The sequence below is a fragment of the Sylvia atricapilla genome, chromosome 9 (assembly GCF_009819655.1).
Source record: "Sylvia atricapilla isolate bSylAtr1 chromosome 9, bSylAtr1.pri, whole genome shotgun sequence".
NCBI lineage: Eukaryota > Metazoa > Chordata > Aves > Passeriformes > Sylviidae > Sylvia > Sylvia atricapilla.
In genome coordinates this window covers 2683897-2703609 of record NC_089148.1, presented here as the reverse complement: position 1 = coordinate 2703609, position 19713 = coordinate 2683897, and the positions used below count along the sequence as shown (strand labels likewise).

The 19713-nt window shown below is 37.5% G+C and overlaps 1 long non-coding RNA gene across 1 annotated transcript in view; it reads left to right on the top strand.

The window, feature by feature from the left end:
- The first annotated feature begins 292 nt into the window (after positions 1 to 292).
- The window catches only part of LOC136364643 (uncharacterized), a 191537-nt gene continuing 172116 nt past the window's right edge, over positions 293 to 19713 (top strand). The window contains exon 1 of the long non-coding RNA XR_010744192.1: positions 293 to 420. This is a non-coding gene — a long non-coding RNA (uncharacterized lncRNA). The remainder of the gene's footprint in view (positions 421 to 19713) is intronic.

The window sequence follows — 19713 nt, the reverse complement described above, 5'->3', positions numbered from 1 at the left end:
CTTCAACCTGCAGAGTTCTGAGAGTATTTTTATGTGTGCAGTTCTTTAGGCAGCTCTATCTATTCCCTAGACATAAATCTCTATGGATATTTTGGGTATTGATGCTTGGGAGATGACTGCAGTGCTTAGCTGAACTGTAAGTTCAGACCTTTGGTTGCTCTAACATATTTTCAGGACTCTGCCTTTTAACTAGGAAATGGCTGCAATGATTGTGGGTTATGGTTGACTCCTCTTGTCCTTAACTCAGAAGCTAATGTATTCTTTGCTGGGTGTTCTGCTTTCCTCATAGGTCTAAGTTGGTACTGCTCCTTCTGCTGAAGTGACAGCTCCTGGGTGATGTGTGACACTGCACAGCCAAGAAATCTGCATGCAGGATGTGTTTTCTCCAGCTCCATAGTTTTCCAGGAAGAGGCTTAACAGGTAAATCAGAGCCTCAAAGTCTGTTTCCATTATCAAAAAGCTTAGCTTCAACTGCTAATTCTAGATGTATGAACCTGGTATTTATGCATATGAATTTGAAAGCTGAAAACATTAGCATATGAATTTGAGGGTCTGAAAAAGATGTTTAGAATGCAAACTAACTTTTTACTAAATCTTACACTGAAAGTTAAACCTGAGAATGTATAAAAAAATATTTATATGTAGAAAAACTATAGGATTATTACCCTGTCAACAAGACAGATAAAAACAGAAGTCCTGTTATTTCTTACAGGCTCTTTTCTGAAAATAAATGTTGGAAAATGAGATTTCGGAGAGAAATTTCTCGTTTAAAGATTTTTAATATGGAGAATTACTACTGGGAGTAACCTACAACCTTTAAGGCAATTTTTCTCCTTTGACAACCTTAATTCTGGATGCTATGATTTACTTTCAGTGTAAGAGAGTTTTAGCCTTTCCTATTTGCAAAGCTGAACCTTTACAAGTGCTATGCAGTTTTCTTCCACCCTATGTATGCCAACTTGAGTTCTCCTAATAAAGGAGTACTTTCTTTTTCAAGTGGGGATTTCCCAAGGTATTTTTGTTTTACATTGACTTTGGAAGAAGTGAACTGAGTTTTGAGCTTCCTTACTCGTGTTTGACTGCTTTATTACTGAAACTTTATGCCAGTTTTGTTTATTGTTCAGAAGATCAGGTAATTGAAATTAATTTAGTTACTCTTCTCTAGATGCCTTTTGGGCATACTTGAAAAATACTACTTGTCCAAATGCGCTATAGTATGGATCTTACTTTCATTTGATTTTTCATTTGTTACTTTGAGACAAGGAGAACAAAGGTTGCTTATGTAAAATGAGGGCACAGAAACATGGTAAACATGCCTATTCTTGTGAGAGGTGTGGTGTGTAATAGCTTATGATGAGGTGCATTTCAAGAGTTATTATGACTAAAAAGATGCTGCCTAATACATGGGTCTGGTAGAACCACTGCTTCTACTGCTTCTGATTGTATTTTTCCCCTTTACTTTCCTGCTTCTCCCACCACTGCACGGCTGTTCTGCATTTTCCCTTCATGAGGGAGGGAGTTTATAGGGGAAAACTAGCTGGCAACAGAAACGTGCTTCCAGCTGGACTCTAAAGATAAAACTCAAAAAAATATGTTGCAAAAATGCACTGGAAAAAAAGGAAATAATAGCCTTGGGAGTTCTCTTTCTCTTGTGAACTGTGGCAGCTGGGCAATTGCATTGCAAGGGGTTATGTGTCTGTGGCTTATGACTAAGTTGGTAATTATAAACTGAAGATAATTCAGTGCACTATTTATATAATTTCTTGTTAAAATTTTCATGGATGTTCGCTTGTGATTCTGTTTAGGTTTGGCATTTTCATTGTACTGTACTTACACAGTTTCCTGCTTTTCTTATGTTTGGGAAAATTATGATGAGAAAGTTTTTGCTGTATTAGGTGATAGAGGTATTTTTCCGGACCAGAATGCAGGCATAGATGTTTCTGTGGGTTTGGAAAGTCTCTCTTCTTTTGGAGTTGGTTTTGGTTTCTTTGCTCTTCAAGTATTCTCTCCATATTTCTTCAACTCAAAGATAGGCATTTAATAATGAAAACTGATAATGTTTCATCTGCTAGGTATGTGATTAAAGTGTTTGTCCAGACCTGCAGCTTAAAAAGAGGTGTCTGGATGAGCTCAGCAAAACAGTTCCCAGATTATGCGAATTTATGTTCACTCCAGAGGGTATGTAATCATCTGATTAAAAAAGTAATTAATTATTGAACTGATATGCAAACTCTTTCTAATGTGGTAGCTTAAATTTTACTCAATTTTTTTAATTTTATTATCATTAAATCTATAACTGTATTTAAAAATTATAGATATGGTAGGCCTGCTGCAAGTTTCTGTACAACCCTGTGCATCTGAGTGAGGGTTGGCAGTGAAAAGTGTGGACAGGAGGAAAAGTTTCTACCTTCTTGTGTGCCCTTCAGTCCCACCACACATCCCTGAACATAGGTGTTTGTTTGGACTGTGCAAGAAAAGGATTAAATATGTGCAGCTGGATTTTTTGTCTGTAGAAATGAAGTATTCCAGACAGTCATGCTATCATTGTATGCAAGTTGAAATTGGAAGATGTAGTTGAAGGAGTTTACCTGGAGAAACCAGGGAAATGGCTGAAAAAATCTGTAACTCATGCATACACAGAAATATTTCATCAGGAAATTCAAAATTTGGTCACCAAGGACATGATTGAGTGTAAACAGGTCTGAATAAAAGAAAGTCTTTGAGACACAATACAACAGATTTCTCTGATGGTCAAGAGTGAAAAAGGCTTTTACACTGTCAAGTATTTTTGTCTGTTTGCTGGACTTCACTTTCTATGTAGTTGAGAAGAAAACCAAAATATTTTTATATAGATTTTTGTAAAGACTTATTTCTAAGAACTCCACCAATAATATCTGCTAGAAAATATACTGACCTAAGCATCTAATTTTGTGTTGTTCTACACAAGTATTGAAGAATGCATATATTGGAAAAGTAGTAGTACACCTATTTCTTTGTGATACATCCTGAATTGAATAATAAAATGGTGTTTTCCTTTGATTAAAAAGGAAAAGGATATGAAAATATGCAACAAGGTGTAAAATGGAATATATTCAATCATTAATATCCTTGAAAATCTTGGAAATAAATATGTAGTCTGACTTGAGACTTGTGATTTGTAAGAGCGAATGCAGAGGGTACTGATCGTTCTCACTTGGTTTGTGTTCAAATGCAGTCCCCTTCCTATTCTGTCAGTGAATTTCCTGTTGCCTCATCAGTAGGACATATCAGTCAGTGTAAAAATGGACCTGCTACCCCAGTTTGCAGCATGGGGTAGAGCAAAAGGTATTCTACCTTTTCCCAAGTGAGCTCTTTCATTCTATACCTGGAACACGGGTTTGCAGCCAGCTGTTTTCGAGTATGAATGAAATGGTTGTCAGGAAATACCACATCTTTTCAAGATGTCTGAACAGAATATCTGGTGTTTTAACCCTTATTTAAAGGTCAGAGATCAAGTTTACTGAATCAACTAAAGGAGACAGACTCTATGCAGAAGATCTCCAGTTTTTGAGAATTCAAACTGAGTATCTTTTAATAGATTCTTTTGGGAGGGATTGTCACACTCACTTATAAACAGTGAGCTGTTCCAGGGCTAGCTCTGGGCTAAACAGCCTTCAAAGTAGGTTTTGAAAAGGGTCTGATGTTACTTTACTTTCCTTTTAGTGAAGTTAAATGGAAATTCTTGTGCTGACTTTTAAAGCTGAGTTTAGGAAAGGATGATTACTTCTGTACAAGGAGGATTTTTTGTTTGAATTGTCAGAACAAACCATCAGTACTTGGATTGAATCTAGTCCAGGCTGTCTCCATCAACTCCTTAAGAGCCTTTGAGGCAGTTGTAGTGAATTACATTAATTGATGAGAAATTAAATATTAGTGGGGCATTGATAAATATGGTCAGATTTAAATGATTCAAAACCGAAAAGTATTTGCAAAATGTTGTCTGTATCAAGATTCAGTGATCACACCAAGTCACCTAATACACGATTGTCTAGTGGTCTGTTCTAAATTGAGTGCATTTAGCAGTGGTTACCGTGGGTAGTATCTGACATACCACAGCTGTTTCTCTTCACATAGGAGAATACATGACACAAAGGGCAGTTAAATGTTACAGCTAAAATGTAAATGTTTCTTCCAATTCAGACACTGGCTAATATAAGCTCCTATGTACAATTTTGTATCGAATAAATGCATAAAATTTTGCCTTGTATTGCTGCTGACATGTGAGGGGAGGCTGGTATCTTCCATTTTACCGATGCTTGAAATTGGGACACGTTGCCCAGCACAGGGTAATGCCAGGTTTTTCTCTGGTTTGAGCAGCACACTGGACTCAGCTGAGGGACTGAGGTCCCTTCCAACTTCCCTTATTTCCAGAGTGTCCCCACTTATTTCAGTATCTCTGATATTGGTTGGTAAGTTTTGACTGAACTGCATTAGAGGCCCTTCTGTTGATAGTTCAGACAGCAGAAGACTTTAACATAGATTTACTTCTAAATGTTTGTCAGCTGTTTAAGAACAACTTCTGTATCTGAATGATACTTAGCTTTCTGTTCTAAAGGTCAGGAAAAATAAATGTATCTTTTTCATTACTGACACTTGGAAAATACCCCAAACATTTTCCTATATATACCCCATATATCTTCATATATATGCATGACTTTGTCCAATGCCCATAGTGTGGTGGCCTTTTGCTGTGGTTTGACTGTGAGAAAGGATGAGTGAAAAGCTGGGGGGAGTGTTGTTATGCTTCCACAGTTCTCTATCCAATGCCAAATCATTGTAACTTGGGATGACGTTGAAAATGAAGTGTGGGAAGAGATAAATCACATGGCATTGGAGGGGAAAACAAAGAAATACAAAAGCTACATAACTAAAATATTAAAAACTGTTTTCATTTAGAAAAATGTAAAGTAATTCCAAGATTTCGAAAGAAAATTGTAGGTTGATTTTTGTCTTCTTCTGCCCGGTGGAAAAAAATTGAAAGTTTAGTTGAACTGCTAAATATATTCAGTTGCCCTAGATGTTCTTGTAAAGTTTAGAATGTGCACAAAAGTTTTCATGAATTCCTGATATTTGGCTTTTCTGAACTGAGACTATGCTTTTAATAAGCAAAAACCACTGATGTTTTACATATGGCATTAAAAACAAGCCAAAAGAGAGTAAAATTAGCTTACTAACTTAATATTGTGATTTTTTTTTTCTTAATGTGCATACTTTGGGGGTCTGAGTGCTTGAAATTATGAATTGCACATGCAGAAAGTAGGAAAGTAGGGAATCTTGAAGATTATTCCATATATAAATCTTTGATCTTAAGTGGGGCTGTCCATTTGAAGGCTACAAGCAGCAGACCAGCCTCTAGGAGCAGTTGTCCCCCCACACACCCCCCAGGAGTTCTGTGACCTTGAAATAGCTTGCTTGAGGCTTTTGAGACTGAAAAAAATTTCAAATGCTAGCTAAAATTCTGAATTTGGTACCTTGCTCTTTAGTGACCTGCTATGACCAGTTCAGCTTTTTAGTAGTATAATTTAGAAAAAGAAATGTTTCAGATTTGCCCTTGCAATTGTTAAGAAATATCAATATATTCTCTTAAGATGCTATCAAAGAATAAGTTGTTATTTAATCAATATTTATCATTGTGAGTAACTGTATGTAAAGGTAAATACATACAGTATTATGCTTCTGGGAAACAATATTTCAGTAAATATGGAATACTTTACTGATATACAAAATACAAAAAATACCTAATACTCAAAATTACCCAAAACCCAAGAAATCCCACCTGATGTAGTTTAGAAATTAGTTTTCTTTGAAGCATATTTCTGGCTCCCTAGCAATATCCTGTATTTTCATTTTGAATTCTCCATGGTTTTTTCATCTGCCTCTGTATTATTTGTCCATCTAAAAATCTCATTGCTGTAAACAAGAGACTTGGATATGTGATGAATGAAGTGTTGCAGCTGCCTGAGTAAGAAATTTTTGTGGAGCTAAAGATAGACTTGTCTCTTGTATCTATCCTTTGGCAGAGAGAAAGGGTGATTGAAGAGAAGTAGAGTATATGAAAGCACAGCTAAAACACAGACACACTGACATTATAATACTGTGTGTCACTGGGTGATGTGGTGTTTTGACTACATGGCTGCAGCAGGTCTATAATTTAAATGCCATTAATGGCACAGAAAACAATAGCATGGAGACAGGAATACTGAAAAATCTCTGGGTCTGTACTTACAATGCAGATGAAATAGCCCTTTGAACTTGTCGTGCCAAATGTTGTCCAAAGTAGCCATTCTTCCATGAGGAAAGCAGTTTGTTTTTGTGGTGGTTTATGTCTTCCTCCCCTAGCACAGACAGACATTTTCTGTTTAGGTTGCTTGGCTTGTGTCACTACTAAAATCCCTGGCCAAGGGGGGCCGATTCTATTTTGCCTCACTCATGTCCCGTTCACACATTTGGTACAGAATTCACCATTGTCAATAGTCATGACTGTGTTTTCTTTGTGCTCGTTGTCTTTTGAATATGCTTCTTTATACTTTTCCTGAAGTCACACACAGAACTAGTCTCACCAGAATCTCTTGGTGTTTCGCTGTAACACAGTTACACATAGTCCTGTGACTGCACCCCAGCTATAATATCTCATTTGTTTCCACTTGGCTGTTGTAATGTTTTCTGCTGCTTAGAGTTCTTGTCCTTACCCTCGCTCTCTTTATTCCTTTTTTTTTTTTCTTTTCTTGCCCCCATTTAAAATTATATCTGACTTTGTTTTGCTTACTGAACTTAACTGTCTGTAAGTACATGTTTCTGTACCTTCACATATGTCAAACATTTAATGCACCTTGGTGTAATGTGTGCTCTAATTATTTGCCAAATTGGAGTGAGTCTTTCCAGAAACAGTTCCTGATCTTTGAAAACCTTGCAAAATGTATACAATATGTTAATTGTGAAGCTTTTTTTAGAATATATTTCAAAGGAGGAGAAGAAATGCTGTGTAAGTGAAACTTGTTTAAAGTGCTTCACCACTTCTGGCAGGAGATGTTACAATCGTTGCATTATTTCTTTACAACTGCCTTTGCAAATTTCACTTAGGCCTTTTTGCTGCCTTTAAACTGGTTCACTGTGTGAAGTTCTGGTACTATACCATGTAAATACTTAGCTATTTCCAATTTTGGCTATGTGGATGGACTCTTGTCAAAATATTCATGCAGTGTTAACAAATCTTAAAGCCAACTTATACCTCATGAACTATAATGAAATATTAGAAGTTGCTAAAGGGGTAGGAGTTTCAGGGAAGTTGTTTCTTTTTATAGCACGTCTCAAATTTGGAGAGTGGTAAATGTGGGTATTTAGTTATGTCTTTCTGTTCTCACTTTAAAACAAATCATATCTAAAATATCTAAAATCTACACATACAAAGTGTATGAAGTAGACATGGATCTACTTAATACTGAAGGTAAACAGAATTGAAGAAGACTAGTTAATTTATTCTTAGAATTTTGTATTAACTTAGAAACTTTGGATCTTAGCAGAAGAATTCATTGAGCATTTTCTTTACCTAGTGTGTCTCAAGTGTATATAAACAGGGTCTTACAAATCTGTGATAATCAAAATGGCTTTCTACTAAACCTGTGCATTCATAGAACAATCCAGCTTCTTCCAAAATATTCATTCCAATACATGCAAAAAAAGAATCTTATAAATGTTTTGATCTTGGAAGGAATCTTGATCAGAACAGTCAATAAAATACATAAATGGTATGACTGGCCAACTGAAAGCAATTGTCTTTGTTGATTTCTTCCTCAACGTAGTGGGTTGAGCACTGGCCTAGCCCACTTGGTTTTTTCCCTTAACCAAAACCCAAGCCTCTTCAAACTACCACACTCAAGAATATTAGTAAAGAAAGATTTCATGTAGGCCAATATTCCTGGCTACTGCAATCAGTACTTTTCAGTTTTTCTCTTTTCTGAAGAGAAGTTAATGATTTGTCTTGCACTTGTTGCCACAAACTCTGAGGAGTAACATGAATCCAAAGCAGAACTTGAGAGGAGTAATAACTAGCATTTACCCAAACTTGTTTTTAGTTAGATCAGAATATGAATTAGTGAAAAATCTCTCTTTAGCGGCAGGTTTGGTAAAACCAGTCTTAGTTATCACACTATTTTTCTACTTAGGAAATAATTTCTGAAATGAAAGGGGACAATTCATGCTCAATGGGATTAAAATATAGAGTGAATCTGCGCAATTTTTCCATGTCAGAAAAACATACTATGCACTTTGACAAATTTTTCTTAATAAGTGCCTCGTACACAAGTAATTTCTTCAATACCAGGATAGTTGTTAGTTTTCTGTGAACAGCCCCAAGTATATTTTATAACCTGAGCACAGTTCATTTGCTGATGTAGCAGTGCAGTCCCAGCTGCCCTTACGAGAGCAGAATTCCAGATGTTCCTGTTCTGCTGTATGGAGCAGAGCTGTAACTGCTGGACGGCCGGGATACAATCTGGCTCTCTGATAATGCTTTATCTGTAGGAATACTCTCACTGTGGCTGTAGGAATGCGTATATACACTAGGAAGGAAGCTATATTACGGATCTCAGTCTTAAAATGCATTCATATGATTCAGGTGATTGCAGAAACCGCTTGGGTTTCAGAATATAATGATGACATTTTAAGTGCCATGTAAGGAAGGAATTAGCCATTATCTAAAGCAGTGTATGTGGTAACAGAGCCAGTGATTTGAACCTGTCATTTATTTAATAATTCAGGTTGGAAAAGGCACGTGAGATCATTTTGTACAACAGCAAATCTAACACTGCCAGGTACACCACTTAAATCTTGTGCCAGAGCAGCATGTGTATTCCCAGGGATGGTGACTTCATGACTTCTCTGGGAACCCTTTTCCAATGCTTGACAGGCTTTTTGGTGGAGAATTTTTTCCTAATATCAAATCTAAATGGCCCTTGGTGCAACTCAAGGCCATTTTTTCTTATTCTGTCACTTGTTACTTGGGGAAAAAAGTATACTTGACACTCAGACATGGTCTGCCGCAGCCTCCTGTGGGGTGGTTATAGAGAGTGATAAATTCCCCCCTGAGCCTCCAGACTTCATAACCCCAGTTCCCTCAGTTGCTCCTGGATAGACTTGGGCACTAGACCCTCCACTTCAATCATGCCACTTCTTGCTTTAGTCATGATTGCAGTTTGTGTATAAACTTATGTATGTAAGGGCTCCTGGATGTTCAGCCTCAGTGTTTCTCCTGCTATTTCATGGAGCTGTTTTTATAGGACGCTAAAAGCTTAATAAAGCTTGGAGTCAGTAAAATCAAAGCATGTGAGAACAACTATAGTTGTGGCTGTTCCCATGGTTTTGGTATTATTTCAGAATAGGTCCTCCTATGGTCAAAGGTGCATTTGTTCAAATTTCTTGAATGTGTTCCTGACTGGGTTGGGGGCTTATCTCAGGTTCCTTCCACATTTATTAGCTCCATTAAATACTGTGGATGTTCTGGTTGTGGGTTATCCCATTTTAAATAATTTTTATAGATAATTTAAATGCCTTAACAATCAGTTGGTTAAGGAAGAAAGGCTCTCACATACCAGCTATAGTTGCCACTGTGGCAGAAAAAAAAAATCAAATGTGAACTTTTTTCTGTTCTGAAACTCTCTGTGGCCATTTCTATTTTCTGAATTGGCTTAGGCTGAAAATGATATTTTTTAACAAGATTTAACAAGATGAATTCTTCATTTCACATGATGATACTGATGTTTTATTGTACTAGAAATCTGTAATCAAGATTATAGAAACTGTTAGCAGTATGTAGTTCTGCCTTCAGGATAAAGAAAATGGAGATGATTCCAGCAATCCTACTTTGTGGGAGAAAGATTGAAGGGGTTAATGACGTGGGGCTTAGGAGTATATAGAAAAGGATCTTTCCTTTCTGGGCATGTAGAGTTGAACATTCAGTTTGCTTTGTGGTCTAGGTTTAGGACTAAACTCTTGAGCAAGCCTGGAGGCATTTCCTAAATGAGGCTGCAGCTACAAGCTTTTAAACTCAATTAGCCCCCTCTCCTGCGTTCTGCATGCCCTGCCAGTTCTAATGGACTTCCCTTGGCTCTCTGGGGAAGGGAAGGTGTGGGGGTCTCCAAAATCAGCCCCCTTCTTCCCCCAGACTGGGTGGAATGGCCACATTGTATTTGTGGCCCTTGGACAGCAGCAATTTAAAGGCTCTCCAGAATATTAGAAGGTAAATTTTGCCTAACAGGAGAATGCTGGGAAAAAAAAAGGTAAACAGGTAGTCATTCAACAGCAAAGAAATAATTAAACTTCTACTACCTGATGTGACACTCCTTCAGAGTGGAAAGAATACCAAACTGGGCTGTGCTTTGTGTCATATCAACAGCGTGGGTTGGCCCAGCGTGTTTCTTCCACAGTATCTTCTGAGGCTTGTGGTCTGCAAAATGCAAACATGAGAGAAAGCATTCCTATCACAACTGATAGCAAAAAAACAGTGTCTTAACAAAATTGCTATCCACAGAAATTCAGGTTAGAGTGTATTTAATAATGCGGTAGAAATTATATTATACCATTTAAAAAAAAAGTAACGAAAATAAAGACAAAGCACCTAATGACTGCCTTAAGGAGAAACCCCTTTGTTAGTCTTCAAGCACAAGAAAATACTTGAGCTGTTTTGAACAGCAGTGTTTTTATAACACGCTTTTGTTGGATCACAATGTTTTTTCTCTTCTCTGTTTGATCTAAAAGTCCAACTGTGTTAATTTAAAGAAATTAATGTAATGCATTAAGCTTGTAATATGATTAAAGGTATTGCTAGAACTTTAGAGAAAGCTTTTTTTTTTTTCTCATTCTGTTAGCTTCTCCTTGCAAATGCAGTTCTGTACAAAACTGTAACTACATCTGGTTGAAAACTTAATCTTCTTTTTCCTCTGTGGGGAAAACACAGGAGGTTTTGAAGAAGCACATATTTTAGTGGAAGTTCTTCTGGGAAGGCCTTTTGTATGAGGAAAGGGAAAAAAAGCCCCCTTGCTGCCCTAGAAGGGTTGATGGCCTGGTGTTTTGGTGTGCCTCCGGAATGTCAGAGCTCTGTTGTCCTTGGAGAAGGGCCTGGAAACCTGGGTTTCTGATGCTTCGTGTGTGAAAGCCTTAACGATAGGACTATCCATCTGGAAAGTGATCGTGCTGCCTAGATTTTCTCCTCTTTCTTTTATGACAAGCTCCTTTTCCCAAAAGAAAACTAAAATAACTTAGACGTGCCTCTCTTTGGCCTAATAATAAAATTTCAAAAACCTTTTTATCTCTCTGAGAAAGGAATATTATCTTCTGGTCAGTCTTAATAGTAGCACATAGATCATGTTGTCTAGTAAAGAAAAAAGTATAATAATGATATAATTTGCTTTTGCTCTTGGTAGTAAAATTGAAGCAACTGTATGCCTGTGTAAGGAGGATGCTGTGGCTGAAGAGCTCTGAAGCCATGGAAAATTCTTGTGTTTATTCCATTTGAGTATTACAAAGAAACACCTTGCTGTCTGTGCACTTGTACCTGTACTTCTTTTACTTTATGCATAGTGAAAAACCAGAGCTAATGTTGAAAATGTGACACTTTCTTTAAAAGAATTTAAAACCAAACAGAAGCAAACAAGTTTAAGGAGAAAAAAAAAATTCCTCTTCATAAAGCCACAGTGACTGTCTACGGAAGAATATAAAATAATCAGTCTGATATGTCTGGATCTCTTTCCCATTCATACAGAAACATGAAAAAAAATCTTAGCTGCTCTGACTATTACATCATCTCTTTTGAAGTACAGATGCTAATTGAAACCCCTCAAATGTCTGTCTAAAAGCATGTGTGGTAAGATAGTACAGATCTTCTTTTTATGTACTTGAATACAGGTATATCTGAATTCCCTAAAGCTTCTATCTGGGGTTATAAGCGTGGTCCTTGGATCATGCTCCTACAATCCTCATCTTTAGTACTTCATGTTTTAATGTTTACTGCTTAAATGTGGTTTTGAATGTGCTTCTGAGTTGTTACTTTGCAAAAAGAAACAGACACTGCAGTCCATCTCCAGCTGAGTTTCCACCTTAAAGACTGGTGCTTTTCTCCTTTATGCTTTAGAAAAGATCATTTTATAATTAGATTCTTCTTTCCAGATAAGCTACTCTTCACTTTTAATTCAAGGCAACAAGAGGTAGCTATTGGTGTATGTTTGATCTCTTTGAAATATTTCAGTCTGCTGTGTCATTCAGATGTTTGCTGGATGGACTTGAAAGTATTGCTTTGGTTGCTGTTTCGAAAAATCTCGTGCCCTGCAAGTGCAGTCCATGATAAAAGGAGGTAATGCTCAAGATCTATTGTGTGTGGATTGCTGCAAACTGCCTTTTTCTCTTACTGCTTTTAGCTTGCTGACCTGCAGAAAAGGTTGTTTCCATGTTTTCTTCCTGTTATGGACATGAAATTCTTCATATCAAATACTTTTTCATTTTGCTTTGACGTGTTCTTATAGATTTTAGTGCTGCTTGCTTAACATGTGTGCAGCACACTGCTGCACTACTGAGCTCCTGCAGATGTTGTGAGCCAGTTTGACTCTTACAACTGCCTCTATGATGTTCAGTCACGGAAGCCTTGATTTAGGAAGAAGAAATTATGCTCAGTTATAGATGTCTCAACTGCCCTGACCTACACCTGGAAAAAACAGAATGTCGTTTTCTTGCACTGTCTGTGTGCTGAGCTGTCTGGGATGGTTTGTTTACTTTTGTGGATTTAAACACATTAGGTAAAGTTTCGAGCCATTCAGTAATTGCATGTTCCAAGTTCCTTTTTGCATCTGCAGCAATCCTGTTAATGTTACCTTTTTAAAACTCTTTGTTAGTAAATATCATCAGTAAAAGGCTTTTATACTCTAGATTTTTGCTCTGAAAAAGTCTATGAAATAAACACAGTATTACTAGCTAACTGACATCTGAATTTAGATTCACTGGGGGTTTTAGCAGGCTGTTAACAAATGCAAGTGTGACATTTTTTACCTCCTGCTTTGGGGGGAATTTTGCTAATCAGCTCACCTCCGTTTTCCCTGATTCCCTTGTGTATAAACTTGCCCTAAAAGAGAGCCATCTCTGACTACATTTTATTTACTACAATTTCAGAATACCTTCAAATCTGAAATTAATTTTGGCAAGAGTATTCCACTGTTGAAATAGTGGCCAGGACAGTACCCTCTTTCATCTATATTTTGATACAAAAATTTCGTGTATTTTACAAATCATAATTTTCAAGATAAATTTCAGGTAGACGAACTTTGAACAGAGACATATCAGTGCATTGATCTGAGAGCAAAATCAGGGCTGTGTCACAGCCTGGGGCTGCTTGTGCCTGGATGGGGGAGTTAAAATCTAGGGGGTAACCTTTCACTTGAGCGTGCTAGGCACTGTTTGCAGGGCACATCATCTTTTTGTGTGTTTCAGCTGGGTTTTTTCTCCCTGGAAAACAGTGTTTTCTGTGCAGTATCCTAGACCCTTCTCATCCCTGCCATCTCCACCATCAAAGCATCGTATCATAGGTATATATACAAGATTTTTTTCTTTCTTTTTATGGCAGTTTCTAAATAATGCTGCCAAGTTTGTCAAGTCAGATATGTAACCAACATTGTACACAGCAGTTTTTTAGACAGTGTGAGTGAAATAATTAAATCAGCACTACTGGTCAAGAGTTGCATTGAAGTGTTTTCAGGGAGAAGAGTTTTAACAGTAAAGCCAGGACCCACTGGTCCTATTCGTTGTGCTGGCATTCTTTTTGTCCTTTCCTTAAGTCCCACCAAAAACCTTGGCTGCAGGCCCCTCCAGTTTGGGGTGAGGGGGGAATTAGAAATATAAAGATTTAGTATTCACTCTTTAAAGCTGATATTCTAGCTCTTTTCCTTGGGAAGGTAGAATGAAAACCATAAACTATTGGTAAATGTCAACTAACCGCTAGACTTGAAAGAACCAGCAGCTGCTTTCTGCTTATGAAGCAGAGAAATTGTGTGGGAGGAGATGTAAAGAACCTCCTCAAATATCCACTATAACAGAGGGGCGGGGGAGAGACTGTACTGAATATGGGGTTTAACCTTTAGAATTCTTTTTCTGTTCTCTCATGCTCTTAGGCTAGTACGAAAATGCAAAATGGCAATTGATTTGTTTCAGGTAAAGGCATCAGACAAAGGCCCCATGCCACCTAAAACTAATTTCTGATAAAAAATGGAGTACTCAGCTTGCCTGTATCAATTTTCTGTCTGTTAAAGATTTATGGTATGAATCTTATAAACAGTTTTCAAATGTATTTAATGAATAATTGTTTGCAAAGGGCTTGAGTGTGCCTCAAATCAGATGCAATGTTTCAATGCAGCAATATTATTAACAGCATTGTTAGTGTAGCATTGAAATGGCAACACTTAAAAATTCATCTACCACAAATCTGAAATGATGAGTTTGTCTTGAATACAAATAAACACAGAGGAAATAGATTGGGAGGTATTCATTCACGATGATGTCTAAAATGAGATCAAAAATAGGCCACAGGTTTAGGTTAATATAAATTGAGACAAAATCTAGCTTGGCAACACTGGCCTAAAAGCTGTCTAAACAAAGCAACTGATGTTTATTCTGGTTCTAAAAGGAAGTCCGTATCTGCTGTTGAGAAAAGACAAAGGGTTGTTCTGGGATGGTTTGGGGGTGTCTTTAAGTAACTTATTTATGTAGTAATTCATAGGTCCTTCATCACTTTCTGAAATGGAAAAAATACGTATAGCCTCATTAGCTCATGGCAAAACTATTTTTTAGCCCTTTTAAAAATATTTGTGAAAATAGACTAGAAAATGGAGAAAGAAAAACGGTTAGATTCTTTGGGTTTTTTTCCCCTGAAAACAGTCAATTACAAGACTATTATGTAGTATACCAAATAAATGCATCTGGAAAGTGAGGTGGCAATCTGGGTTTTATAACTGGAGATCTTTCTGTACCTAGATGCTGACTGTACTGGGAAGATGAAACAGCTCTCAAGGAATGATAAATATTGTGCAGTACGAGAAGACTGTTTTTACACTAACAACTTTCATATGGAAAAAAAAAAAAAAGAATAGAACTTCAACTCTGTTATTTCACCTGCTCTTTTAAACATGTCCTTTATTGTTTGCTGACTACTCCCACTATGGAGCACTTGTCCACAGTCCTGGGAATTACTATCAACTCCCTAAGACGGGGGTGGGAAACTAGAACTGGTGAACAAGGGCTGGAAGGGTACCAGCTGGAGGATATTTGTGACAGATCAGAATAACAGGAAGAGAGAGAGTAAAAAAGAAACGGTCAGCACTTTTGGCTTTTTAAAAGTGGGGTGCAGATGACTTGCTGTTATGTTTTTGCAATGTCTTGTTTCCAGACTGCTGGCTTAGTCAGCCACATCTTTAATTTGCCCAGTTTATAACAGCTGCTTTGGCTGCTACCACAGAAAGAGAAATTATAATTTCCAAGCTTTCATTTCATCCCTCTTACCTATAATCCTCAAGTTCCAGTCTGTCTGACCACTTGACTAGGCTTTTTAATTAACAGATCTTCTTGGGGGCCCTTAAATGTGTTTTGCATATACAGGAGCACTAAACAGCCTTGGAAACTCTTGATGAGATGAAAAACATCCTGCTGGGAATATAAAATGGCACACAGTGCCTAGAATAATGATTTCCATAATTGAAATTTTCATGTACTGTATTAAAAGGCATCATTTACCTGGGGTCCTGTTCTTTTGAAAAGAAAAATGTTTTAGTTTCAAGAACTTCTTTGTTTAACTCTATCTCTACATTGTTTGGTTGATTCCTCAGAAGGCGGTTTATGGGCTTGACAAAAAAGGCACAAAGCTGAAGATGAAAACTAGCATTTGAATATTTTTGTGCAGTCGGTGATTCAGATGTACTTACTTGATTTGCTCAAATGAGGCAGGTGGTGGAGTTCCGTAATGATCTTTACTTTGTACCTGAGACGACTGATCATTCGGCTGAGGTGGCACATTGTTAATGATGTGTTAATAAACAAGTAATTTGGGAAGGTAGACTCATCAATGGAAGGTAATAGCCCTCCCTGCTGCCAGTATCTTAATGTAATCGAAGAAAACATCTTGTTTTAATCATTTACTAATTGAACGGCACAGCAACTAATCTCTGGGATGTACCTTGGAGACCCGATTACGTGTTTCATCAGCTTCTGGGGAACTGACACAGATGATGTTGGTCAAATTGCCCTCAGCTCCCTTCATTGCTGGCTTGCAGCTCTGTGGTCATTTGTCTAGAAGACAGAGAAATAAAGAATTTTGTTTGATACTTTAGGATATGTCCAATAGATCAGCCAATAATTGATCTTGACATTCCCCAAGGAAAAATTTCTAGTGTCTCTGTAAAGGTCTTAGTGGCTTTGTACAGTCTGTACTAACTCTTCCTTCAGATCTTTAGATAAAATAAGTTTTGCTTCAATTTAGCTCTAAGTGAAATTAGATTATTCAGAATATTAAGACGTGACACAATACTGTCAATAAGCCTTATATGTTCAATAGTTTACACATCATAACTAGTTACATCAGCGGTATTTTTTCCACATTGTTCTGACTTGCTGTTCATGTAGGACCACTTAGACATATAAAACAATAAAAAATTGCCAGAAAATGAGTTTGAGGATTATTTCGGGTGCTACAGATTAGTGTTGGCAAGATCAGTTTCTGCAAAATCAAATACTAGACCTGTATGTGTTGGTTTTTTTTCCATAGTGTAATTCTGAATTAATTTTCTCTTAGAGAAAATGAATCCTGCTTAACTACTGAAATGCAGGTCTAGGTAATAGTCTGATCTTTACTGCTGACGTGCACCAATCTGATGACACCTGCACCACTCCTGCACTTTTTTAGTAGCTCTGAATATTACTCCAGTCTCAGCCTGTGATACTTGAAAGCACATGAGGAACTGCATAAATGCTACACAAATCCCCCCGTCCCTGAAGTGCAGTGGGTTAGGTGATGGGATTCTCAAAGCCTTCTAAATTCTTGGCATTCAGGAAAGAAAATGCCAGGGCTCAAGTAACAAATATTTGAGTAGCTTCTCAAAGCCACTTTATTAAATTGGACTCCTTCAAACAAGTTTAGTACCAAGTAAGTATGGTATATTAGATCTAAAAATATTTTTTTCAAATCTGTCCTTTTCAGTGGTCTAATGGTTACTTTTTGAAGAACTTGTGGCCTTGCAAAATACTGTAATTACATAGCATGTTCTCAAAAAACCTGGTGTCTAGTATTAACCATCTTGTGGTTTCATGGAAGACATTTTGAGAATTTTGGATGCATCTTGTTCAGCTACTCCTTCTCTATTATGATTAATAGAGGAACATGCACGTTTGAATTCTTTGAATAGCTTTGAAAAATCTCACTTTTTTTTTTGTCTATTTTATAGGACATGAAAAAAGGCCCCATCACCCCTCAGGGCATTAAAGCATGTGCTTTAATTACACGATGCCCATTAATGCTAATAAATTTCATGCTAAAGACCTATGCTGTACCAATGCCAAGTAAAACATAAGTCTCCTTCCTTGTCAAGCCCTGTGCCACGCACTGCCTGGACATGCAGCCTTTAAAATGAGCTCAGTTGCAACGACAGACATTAGACACAGATGTAATATTTCATGTTGACTTTCAACAGCTTCTCTAGGTTGAAATGATGCTAACATTTGATTTTCAAGTAATCTTTAAAAGAATTTAGATAGGAATAGTGTTAGGTGAGTGACAGAACACGTGTGAAATCAAGTGCTGTGCTCTTGCTATAATCTAACTTGAATTTTCTCTGTAAAGATTACTTTGTAATGATACTCTGAAGAAGGAGTTTACCAGCTGTATAAGATAGAGCATGTTTTTAACTGTTCATAATTCTTATTTCATTCTGCACTGTTTCTCTTAGCAAAGTCATTAACTGCAGCCCGCATTAAAAAATTCCAAAACAATTTAGATACTGACTGGCTATGAAGTGTTAGACTATGCCTAGACTTAGCAAGTGGGAGGATAGTGGGATCAGCCAAAGGAATGTGAGGAAATTTCATGAAAAACTAATGTGGATTTTTAACTAAATGGGCAATGTTCAAGTTTTCTGATGCTCCTGGTACTTCACCTAAGGTGTAATGTGGAGAATAGGGTTGGGTTTTGGTTTGTTTTTAAATATAGTTAGGAGATAGTTCTGGCCTATCTCCTATCTCTGTGTAACAATCAGTGTTTATATCCTGAAGGGGATTTATTAGTTAGTCAAAGGATTACCAGTCCTTTCTTTCTTAAGTCTTTTGGCAGAGCAGTCTTTAGGAGCAGACAGATGGGGAAGAGAGGCAGCACCTGGGTTCAGAGTCAGAAATGTGCCACTTCCTTACGGGCTGAAGGAAGAGGAACATGAGGGTGAGGTGAGGGTCAGCCCAGGAGAGCTGAGCTCTCTGCCCACAGAGGGCCTTTGGGAGTCTTCTCAGAGTGCTCTCAGCAGTTTTTTATCCTCAATCACAAACCTGTCCATTCAGGGCAGTAATCACGTTTCTAGAACACTTATTATATAATATTTTCTGTGTTCTCTTTTATACTGTATTAGTGTTCTGCTGAAACACTGGAAGACTTTGCCTGAATCTGAGTGCCTCTATAGAAGCAGCCTCCCATAAGAAAAAGAAAAGGTATATTACAAGCGGAGAGTTTGTAAGAATGCTCCGTGTTGATGAGCACTAATTATCAGAGCTGGGAGCATTTTGAAAACCTTAAAGATGACTAAAACTCCATTTTACACCTCTACTCCCTAAATTCTGATCTTAGATGCTGTTGTGAATATCTTTTTTATTTTTAAATTAGTGAGAATCTTGAGTTGTCCCAAATCTTCCCACCATCAATTGCACTTGCCCTCAACTTTGACTATTTTCAAAGAGAAATCCTGTTGTTGCTTTTTCTGCTGTTCTGCTTGCCTGCATTCACCTCACTGCTGCTCTCCCTGCTCAGAGGCAGACCTGCTCCAGCTCAGTGAGGAGTGCCTGTCGTGAAAGCAGTAAACTTCTTATGAAAAGCTTGAAAACTTGGATGTGCCTAGGTGCCCGGCTTTTAAACTCATTGCAACTTTATTAATGACACCCTGGGGGAAGCATCTTTTAGTAGTAAATGTAGTCTAACAGATTGGAGCAAAAAAGCTGGATTTATTTTGTTTTGGTTGCGTACTGCGGCATTATTGGGAGATGATTTAGAGCAATAGCCATGAACTCTTAGCTTGGATCATGTTAAACTGAAGGCTCTCCATGACTGAAAATGTTTTCAGAGTTTATGGGAGCTTTCCCTCTCCTACCCCCTGTAGCACTTTGCATTTTAAAAAGAACCGTGTGTTAAATAGCATTTGTTGAGCTTACTCAATAAGCAAATATAATTTCACTTTTTCTTGAAACGTTCATTCCTGCTCCGCTTTTGAGATTACACACGTGCCAGTGTTCTATTCTTCTCCCTAGCAGTTTCTACATGAAATCTATTTTCCCTGAAAAAATGGAATCTTTGTGTCTTTGTCTCCTCACTAGCTTTCAGGCATGTTTTGGCAGGGGCTCTGGCTGTCGAGGCACTGGAGAGGAGGGGCCTTGCACTCATTTGTCAGCTTTTCTTGCATC